Consider the following 9,215-nt stretch of genomic DNA (forward strand, 5'->3'; position numbering starts at 1 on the left):
AAAAAAAAAAAAAAAGCTGAGTCTCTCTTGGTTTCTGATAGCTGTTGCTCAAGGTGCTGTGCGCTGCTGGAAATGAGCTGGGAGCTCCTGCAGTCTATGCGCGCGCCCAGGCCTCCACCCGCCACCGACTCCTTGTCGTGGGTCTCGTAGGTGTGGGCCCTATTTTTTCCCTGTGGGCACCCGGGATTTGTGCAGTCCATGCAGGGGGCGAGGTGTGCCGTGGAAATGCGGTCCATGGTCCCGTTTCCCAAAACCAAGTTCGAATTGCTCGCTCCTGGGGCAGCCGCAGCAGCCCCGACTGCTTCTCGCCGGGAAGTGCGCACCCCTGGCACAGCCGCGCTCCAGCTGCTTCTCGCCGGGAAGTGCGCTCCCCGTCTCTTCCCTTTGTCTCTCGGGCTCCGTGCGCTTCCCCCCCGTTGGGCTGGGGATCTTGTCTCCCCTGCCCATCCCGGCCTGGCCTGTTTTCAGATCTCCCCCGTTCGCCCTCACTCACTCAGGTATCCTTGAGGTTCTATTCTTTCTGGAGTCCATATTTTCTCCTTCCGCTCTCGCAGATGAGAGTAATATCCTTCTCGGTTTGATAAATGGGGCGGACAGAGTTTACAGAGCTCCCTTCCTCTCTGCCATCTTGGCTCCTCCCCCCTGTCTTTTGTTGTTTTAATCCCCCTCTTTGGGTTTCCCCCTTTTGGTTTGCTTGTTTGTTTGATTTGTCTGTTTGTGTGCATTTATTCCCTGTGTGTTTGTCTGTTTTCCTTTCCAGGGCTACCTCAAGAAACAAGCCAAAGTACACATGGTGGAGATTCCCAAATATCACTGAGTAGGGAAATAAAACAACAAAAGGCGCAAGAGAAACCAAGGGACACCATTAAAAGAACACTTCCTGAACAGATAGGCCCTGGACAGTCAATGAGCCTCCCTTAATATACCAATACTCACAGATCCAGAGAGCATAACAAGCTTTTAAAACTGGCAAAAGACAGAAAGATAGCCAAATGGTGAAATTCCAGGAAGAAGTCAGAGCTACAGAATTGCTCAAAACAGATATAAGCAACATAACTGAGCAAGAAATTAAAACAATTGTCATAAAATTAATTGCTGGCCTTGAAAAAAGCATGGAAGACATCAGGGAAGCTATTGATACAAAGACTGGGGACCTTAAAAATAGCTGTGACAAATTTAAAAATGCTATAAGTGAGGTGCATAATAAAATAGGGGCGGCGACTGTATGAACTGAAAAGGCAGAGAGGAGAATAGGTGAATTAGAAGACACAATTATAGAAAAAGAGGAAGCCGAGATAAAGAGAGATAAATTGATCCAGGAGCACAAAAGGAGAATTCTAGACCTGAGTGATACAAGCAATGGAACGATATGCATATCATAGGAATTCCTGAAGAAGAAGAAAGAGACAAAAGTGCTAAAGGGGAATATAATCAAATTATAGCTAAGAACTTCCCCAATCTGGGGAAGGAAACAGACATTGAAATCCAAGAGGCACAGAGAACTCTCCTCAGATGTAACAAGAATAGACCTTTGGCATGACATATCACAGTGAAACTGGCAAACTATAAGGATAAAGAGAGAATTCTGAAAGCAGCTAGGGATAAAAGGGCCCTAACATACAAAGGGAAACCTATAAGAGTGGTTACAGACCTATCTAATGAAACCTGGCAGGCCAGAAGGGAATGGCAGTAAATCTTCAATGTGATGAACAGAAAAAATATGTAGCAAAGAATCTTTATCCAGCAAACCTGCCATTCAGAATAGAAGGAGAAATAAAGATTTTTTCAAATAAACAAAAATTGAAAGAATTCATCACCACTAAACCAGCCCTACAAGAAATCCTGAGAGGGACTCTATGAACAGAAATGTTGCAAGCAACACAAGGTACCAGAGATACCACTACAAGCATGAACCCTAGAGAGAATACAATGACTCTAGACCCATATTTTTCAATTACATTGGATGTAAACAGACTAAATACTCTGATAAAAAGACATAGGGTAGCAGAATAGATTAAAAAAAAATCCATCTATTTGCTGCCTTCAAGAGACTCATTTTTGACCTGAAGACACCTTCAAATTGAAAATAAGGGGATGGAAAAATATTTATCATGTGACTGGAAGTCAAAAGAAAGCCGGAGTAGCCATACTTATATTGGACAAACTGGACTTTATAGTAAAGGCAATAACAAGAGATGAAAAAGGAGATTATATAATAATTGCAGGGTCTATCCATCAGGAAGAGCTAACAATTATAAACATCTACACACTGAATTCAGGAGGACCCAATTACATAAAACAATTAATCACAAACAGAAACAATCTTATGGATAAGAATGTGCTAATTGCAGAGGATTTTAATACTCCACTTACAGCAATGGATAGGTCAACTAGACAGAAAATCAATAAAGAAACAATGGACCTGAACGACACGTTGGAACAGACAGATTTCACAGATATATTTACATCCTGAAGTTATTGAATTACTTTCTTCTCAAATGCACATGGTACATTCTCCAAGAGACATACTGGGTGATAAACCAGCCCTCCATAAATATAAAAGAATTGAGATCATACCACGCACACTTTCAGATCACAATGCTATGAAACATGACAGCAATCACAGAAAAAAAGTCTGGAAAACCTCCAAAAACATGGAGGTTAAAGAACACCCTACCAAAGACTGAATGGGCCAATCAGGCTATTAGAGAAGAAATTTAAAAATATATGGAAACAAATGAAAATGTAAAAAACAACAATCAATACTCTTTGGGATGCAGCAAAGGCAGTCCTAAGAGGAAAGCACATTGCAATCTAGGCCTATTTCAAGAAACTAGAAAAAGTGCAAATATAAAATCTAACAGCATACCTAAAGGAACTAGATAAGCAGAGTAGCAGGAACAGCACTCCAACCCCAGCAGAAGAAGAGATATAATAAAGATCAGGACAGAAATAAACAATATGGAATCCAAAAAAAAAACCACACACACACACACAATTGAACACATCAATGAAACCAAGAGTTGGTTTTTTGAAAAAATAAACAAAACTGATAAACCTTTAGCCAGCCTTCTCCAAAAGAAAAGAGAGCACCCAAATAGGCAAAATCACAAATAAAAATGGAGCAATTACAACTAATCCCTCAGAAATACAAGCAATTACCAGGGGATACTATGAAAAACTACATGCCAACAAAATGGACGACTTAGAAAAAAATGGACAAATTCCTAAACACATATGCACTTCCAAAATTCAAACAGGAATAGAGACAAAATCCAAAAAGACCCTTAACCAGTGAAGAAATGTAATCAGTTGTCAAAAGTCTCCCAACGAATAAGAGCCCTGGGCCAGATGGCTTCCCAGGGGAATTCTAAAGCAGAGCTAATACCCATTCTTCTCAAACTATTCCAAAAAATAGAATTAGAAGGAAAACTTCCAAACTCATTCTATGAAGCCAGCATCACTTTGATTCCCAAAACAGAGACCCAGCAAAAAAAGAAAACTACAGACCAATATCCTTGATGAATACAGATGCAGAAATACTCAACAAGATACTAGCAAATCGAATTCAACAGCATATAAGAAGAATTATCTGCCATGATCAAGTGGGATTCCGGGGTTACAGGGCTGGTTCAATATTCGCAAATCAATCAATATGATATACCACATTAACAAAAGAAAAGATAAAAACCATATGATCCTGTCGATAGATGCAGAAAAAGCATTTGACAAAATAGAGCACCCCTTCTTAATAAAAACCCTTGAGAAAGTCGGGTTAGAAGGAACTTACTTAAACATCATAAAAGCCATTTATGAAAATCCCACAGCTAATATCATCCTCAGTGGGGAAAAACTGAGAACTTTCCCATCAATGAGATCAGGAACACGACAGGGATGTCCACTCTCACCACTGTTGTTTAACATAGTGCTGGAAGTCCTAGCATCAGCCATCAGACAACAAAAGGAAATAAAAGGCATCAAAACTGGCAAAGATGAAGCCAAACTTTCACTTTTCACAGATGACATAATATTCTACATGGAAAACCCAACAGACTCCATGAGAAGCCTATTAGAACTGATCCATGAATTCAGCAAAGTTGCAGGGCACAAAATCAACTTAAAGAAATCAGTTGCATTTTTATACACCAATACTGAAGCAACAGAAAGAGAAATGAAGAAACTGATCCCATTCACAACTGCACCAAAAACCATAAAATACCTAGGAATAAACCTAACCCAAGGTACAAAAGATTTGTAGGATGAAAATTATAGAAAAATTATTCAGGATATTGAAGATGACACAAAGAAATGGAAAAACATTCCATGCTCATGAATCAGAAGAATAAAACACCAGCATTCTTCTCAAAGCTAGAACAAACTATCCTAAAATTCATATGAACCACAAAAGACCAAGGGATACAGAAGTGCTGATGCATAGGGGCACATGTACCCCAATGTTCATAGCAGCACTTTCAACAATAGCCAAATCATGGAAAGAGCCTAAATGTCCATCAACTGATGAATGGATCAAGAAGCTGTGGTTTATCTATGCGATGGAATACTACATGGCAATGAGAAAGAATGAAATCTGGCCATTTGTAGCAATGTGGATGGACCTCGAGGGTGTCATGCTAAGTGAAATAAGTCAGCCAGAAAAGGACAGATACCATATGTTTTCACTCATAAGTGGAACAGGAGAAACTTAACTGAGGACCATGGGGGAGTGGAAGGCAAAAAAAATAGTTGGGGAGAGGGAGGGAGGCAAATCATGAGAGACTCTTGAATGCTGAGAACAAGCTGAGGGTTGATGGGGGAGGGAGAAGTAGGAAGGGGAATGATGGGCATGGAGGAGGGCACTTTTAGGGATGAGCACTGGGTGTTATATGGAAACCAACTTGACAATAAACTAAAAAAGAATAATAAAATAAATAAATAAAATAAAATAATGTGATTCTATAATTTATGTTTAATTATGTGATATCTAAAATTTATGTTATAATGTATGTTTAAAGATTATTTAGTATTTATTTGTCTTCCCTGCTGGATTATAAACTTTACCAGGAAGGAAAATAAGTCTGTTTTATTCTCTACTGAATCCCTGGCCCATAACAGATGTTCAATAAACATTTCTTAACTGACTATGTGAGAAAATTAATATGAAAGAGGCACACAAAGTGCAACACAAAGAGTAGTCTGATTCCTCAGAGGCAGTCATCAGTGGGACCCTCTGTGAGTGTTGCTTTTGGGTGAAGGGTTGTCACCAAGAGAAACACTGCTTCTTCAAAAATGTTGAACAGTACTAATCTTATAATATGAACAAAATTTCAATAGGTATTTTAAATACATTTACAAAGCGAGCTCCATAAAATGTTTTTCTCATTTTCCATGGATTTTTAGTGAAGAAGAAATTCTGGTACACATGTTACAATAAAAGGCAGAGACCCTTTCTCTTCTGTAAAAGCACAGATCCATTTTCCCATTCATTTTTGCTGCAACCTCCCAAAGGAGACCCAAAACTTGACAGACTTAAATATTGTTAGAACTCAAACAATTCCAAAACTTAAAGGAATGCAAGTTTTTAATCACCTCTGGGATATTCACTTTCAATAAGATTTTTTAGGGCCAAGAAAGAACAAACCCAAATATAGCTTTAACATGTTGAGCTATCTACTTTTATAACTCCGCTGCTGATAGAATTGTTGCTTTGTCAAATTCTGCTGCGGTTTGACCTCTCTCAGTGAGAACTTGGGGATTAATAATGCCCTTAATTGCTCTTGTTCCTGCCCTCACAGCTGGTAGGAGACATGATGTATATCACAAAAAAACAGGGAACCAAGTTTTAAGGACAGAAAGGAGGTAGGTACGCAGTGCTGCTGGGCTCTGCCTCCTCTCTGCTCTGTGGGAGGCCGGGGAGCCTCACCCTCATTCAGGAGAAAGCCTCAGCCCAGGCACACTGAGCAGTCTCACTCCCCATCACAACTGCTGCTCCAGCCATGACTGACACGGAAACCTTCCCAAATCCCCAGGCTCTAGTTGGAGCTTTCCCCATCTGCCTCACAGATCTACAGGAGACGAGTTAATGAACCAATGAACTGTGTTTCCTTCCTCAGCTCCTTTGCTGATAATTAGCTGATGTAAGAGCTTAGGGACTCAAAGTGTCAAAGCGAACCATGGCTTTTCCCCATGCAGTGAATCTAGTGCAGGTGTTCAATAGGAACTAAGATTACAGGGGCAGTGTCCTGACTCAGTGCCTATGGTACAATCTAATCATATGAGGAAGCACTGGAGACGGGAGAGAGTGATGATAATGGGCAGTGAATGTGACTTTGATTTAGAAACTTATTTTTATGTCATTTAAGATAACTCAGCAACTTTCCAAAAACACAGACTGGGTCTATAGAATATGGTTCCCCAGACTACTAAATTCCCTTTCTGATAATTTAATTCTTTTGCTTTTAATATGGACTCTTTAGCAGAACTGGTAGGGATGGGGAGGGCAGAGAGGGACTAGATAGCCTCAAGCAGCAAATTGCCTTGAATTTTAAAAGGGTCGGGATCTCAAACCTGAAAGAGTTCTTACCAAGACAAGAACATCTGTAAGATGCATAGGGACTGGGTGATTGCGGAAGAAACAAAAGTGCAGCGTGAACATGGGGGAGCAAAAGAAAGCAAGAAAGTATGCGACCATGAAGCGAATGCTTAGTCTCCGAGACAGAGGCTTAAAGAAAAGGATAGATTGAAACCTAAAAAGAAAGAAAAGAAAGATCCCAGTGCACTCAAGGAAAGAGAAGTCCCCCAACATCCTTCCTGCTTGTTCTTCCAACATAACACACAGCTCGGCCCACCTTACCACATCCTGGTTGATACCAACTTTATCAACTTTTCCATTAAAGCCAAACTGGATTTAGTACAATCAATGATGGACTGTCTGTATGCCAAGTGTATCCCTTGTATAACTGACTGTGTAATGGCTGAAATTGAGAAACTTGGGCAAAAGTATCGAGTGGCTCTAAGGATTGCCAAGGATCCAAGATTTGAACGATTACCATGCACACACAAAGGAACCTATGCAGATGACTGCTTAGTACAGAGAGTGACTCAGCACAAGTGTTACATTGTGGCCACAGTTGACTGGGACCTTAAACGAAGGATCCGGAAGATCCCTGGAGTTCCCATCATGTACATTTCTAACCATAGGTACAACATAGAGCGGATGCCAGATGACTATGGAGCCTCTCGGTTCTAACACTCTAAAGATAGAGGTCCTGTGCCTGCCTTTGCCAACTTTATCTGTTGCCAGTTCATAGAATAATACGTCGTAGCATGAATTATTCTCCTTACCCATTTGCTCTGTTATGAGCTGAGTATGGTTAAATACACTCATTTTCTATATTGTTTTGAAACTGATATTTTGTATCATTTTGAATTTTTTGCATCTTTTTATAAATCAAATGATTGCACACATAAAAAAAAAGATGCATAGGGACTTACTGATTATAAAATGTACTGGAGGGGATCAGAATATGCCACCTCAACATATGCCACTTTGGCATAAGGATTATTTTGAACTGAAGATAACTGAGAAGCAGTAGACATAGGAGGAGCTCTCTGCACTCCTGTCTGACTAAGAGCAGGGCATGAATTTCCCTTTCATAAAAGAAACCCATTTGCAAATGTATCCCCCTCTCTATACCAAGAAGAGGAAAGCGTAAGATATAATTAATGTGTGACCATCCTTTTCTTATCTATCCATGTACTTAACAGACGTTTAAGCAGACTCCCCTGCTTAAAACACTCCAGTGGCTCCCCATTCCACTTAGGATAAGTCCAAACTCTTTACTTTAGCTGATAAAGCTCTAAACAGTCCACCCACTACCAAAAACTCCAAATTTATCACCCACCACCTTCCCCTCACTCTTTTCCAACAAAACTGGACCTCTTTCTGTTGCTTAAATACCTCAGGCTACAGTTAGCAGATTTAGCAATAAAAATACAGAATACCTAATTAAATTTAAATTCCAAGTAAAAATGAATTTTTTTTGTATAAGAATGACCCATACAATATTTGGGACATACTTATACTAAAATAGTATACATTCATCATTTATCTGAAATTCAAATTTAACTAGGCATCCTGTATTTTATCTGGCAAGGCTCATCCTCGTCTTAATGCCTTTGTACTTGTTCCCCTTCCTGGAGTCTCTTACTACCAGATCATTGTCATATGACTGATCTTTCCTTGTCTTTTAAATCATAGAGCAAATATCACCTCCTCAGGAAATCATTCTCTGGTCACCTAATCTGTTTCCAACACACACACCTCGCCCTAACCCAGTCACTCTCTAGCTCATTGCCATGTTTTCCTTCTTAACACATAAGCTCTATTAAAATAGGCACCTTGTTCATCTTGTTCACGCTTACATGCCATTACCTACAGTGTCTGTCATATAGTAGATGTTCAATAAAACCCTTGCTGAATGAATGAATGTCTCTCAATACGCTAGTCTGGATAACACCAGTACATTAGAAAAGACTGCAGGTAGTAAGGAGTGAAAGTCCTTCTACTTCAGAAAATGGGGGGAAGCATTAAAAGTAGCCATACAAACTGAGCATATGCTAATTAAACTATAGTCCTAACCAAATTATTTTAAGTTATCAACTTTACCATCATAAATTAAGAGAAAGAGAAAGCAGTAATTCTAATTTTTAGAAATGACCTGGGGTGCCTGGAGGGCTCAGTCAGATAAGTGGTGATCTCTCTCTCTCTCAAAAATAAATAAACATTAAAATAAAATAAATTATTTAAAAAAATAAAATGACCTAAATCATTCAAATTACTCCCCTTTTTAAAAATGTTTTTAATGTTTATTAGTTTTGAGATTGAGAGAGAGCATGAGAGCTGGGGAAGAGCAGAAAGAAAGGGAGACACAGAATCTGAAGCAGGCTCCAGGCTCTGAGCTGTCAACACAGAGCCCAGCGCAGGGCTTCAACCCACGAACTGAGAGATCATGACCTGAGCCAAAGTCAGACACTTCACCAACTAAGCCAACCAGGTGCCCCAAATTACCACCTTTTATAAAGCAAAGAAAAAATAAAAAAGCAAGCTTAGAATTTCAGGAAAAATTATCAATAATTAGATATTACTGTTTATTCTAAGTAGCATATTAACTATAATTCAAATTTTTAACATAATAAACTATTGTGTGTAGGCTGTA

General features: G+C 39.4%; 1 pseudogene; it reads left to right on the plus strand.

Moving 5' to 3' along the window:
* Positions 1-6,650: 6,650 nt before the first annotated feature.
* LOC115279355 lies at positions 6,651-7,289 on the plus strand (annotated as a pseudogene).
* Positions 7,290-9,215: the final 1,926 nt, after the last annotated feature.

The sequence above is a fragment of the Suricata suricatta genome, chromosome 15 (assembly GCF_006229205.1).
Source record: "Suricata suricatta isolate VVHF042 chromosome 15, meerkat_22Aug2017_6uvM2_HiC, whole genome shotgun sequence".
Classification (NCBI taxonomy): Eukaryota; Metazoa; Chordata; class Mammalia; order Carnivora; family Herpestidae; genus Suricata; species Suricata suricatta.